Source organism: Bison bison, unplaced genomic scaffold (genome assembly GCF_000754665.1).
Source record: "Bison bison bison isolate TAMUID 2011002044 unplaced genomic scaffold, Bison_UMD1.0 scf7180017864465, whole genome shotgun sequence".
Classification (NCBI taxonomy): domain Eukaryota; kingdom Metazoa; phylum Chordata; class Mammalia; order Artiodactyla; family Bovidae; genus Bison; species Bison bison.
The window spans coordinates 9,594,351-9,595,648 of record NW_011495026.1 but is presented as its reverse complement, the minus strand read 5'-3'; positions in this window follow the sequence as shown (position 1 = coordinate 9,595,648).

The window sequence follows — 1,298 nt, the reverse complement described above, 5'->3', positions numbered from 1 at the left end:
CCATTTGTTTATTTTTGCTTTTATTTCCAATATTCTGGGAGGTGGGTCATAGAGGATCCTGCTGTGATGTATGTCAGAGAGTGTTTTGCCTATGTTCTCCTCTAGGAGTTTTATAGTTTCTGGTCTTATGTTTAGATCTTTAATCCATTTTGAGTTTATTTTTGTGTATGGTGTTAGAAAGTGTTCTGGTTTCATTCTTTTACAAGTGGTTGACTAGTTTTCCCAGCACCACTTGTTAAAGAGATTGTCTTTAATCCATTGTATATTCTTGCCTCCTTTGTCAAAGATAAGGTGTCCATAGGTGCGTGGATTTATCTCTGGGCTTTCTATTTTGTTCCATTGATCTATATTTCTGTCTTTGTGCCAGTACCATACTGTCTTGATGACTGTGGCTTTGTAGTAGAGCCTGAAGTCAGGTAGGTTGATTCCTCCAGTTCCATTCTTCTTTCTCAAGATCGCTTTGGCTATTCGAGGGTTTTTGTATTTCCATACAAATTGTGAAATTATTTGTTCCAGCTCTGTGAAGAATACTGTTGGTAGCTTGATAGGGATTGCATTGAATCTATAAATTGCTTTGGGTAGTATACTCATTTTCACTATATTGATTCTTCCAATCCATGAACATGGTATATTTCTCCATCTATTAGTGTCCTCTCTGATTTCTTTCACCAGTGTTTTATAGTTTTCTATATATAGGTCTTTAGTTTCTTTAGGTAGATATATTCCTAAGTATTTTATTCTTTCCGTTGCAATGGTGAATGGAATTGTTTCCGTAATTTCTCTTTCAGTTTTCTCATTATTAGTGTATAGGAATGCAAGGGATTTCTGTGTGTTGATATTATATCCTGCAACTTTACTATAATCATTGATTAGTTCTAGTAATTTTCTAGTGGAGTCTTTAGGATCATGTCATCTGCAAACAGTGAGAGTTTTACTTCTTTTCCAACCTGGATTCCTTTTATTTCTTTTTCTGCTCTGATTGCTGTGGCCCACACTTCCAAAACTATGTTGAATAGTAATGGTGAAAGTGGGCACCCTTGTCTTGTTCCTGACTTTAGAGGAAACGCTTTCAATTTTTCACCATAGAGGATAATGTTTGCTGTGGGTTTGTCATATATAGCTTTTATTATGTTGAGGTATGTTCCTTCTATTCCTGCTTTCTGGAGAGTTTTTATCATAAATGGATGTTGAATTTTGTCAAAGGCTTTCTCTGCATCTATTGAGATAATCATATGGTTTTTATTTTTCAATTTGTTAATGTGGTGTATTACATTGATTGATTTGTGGATATTGAAGGA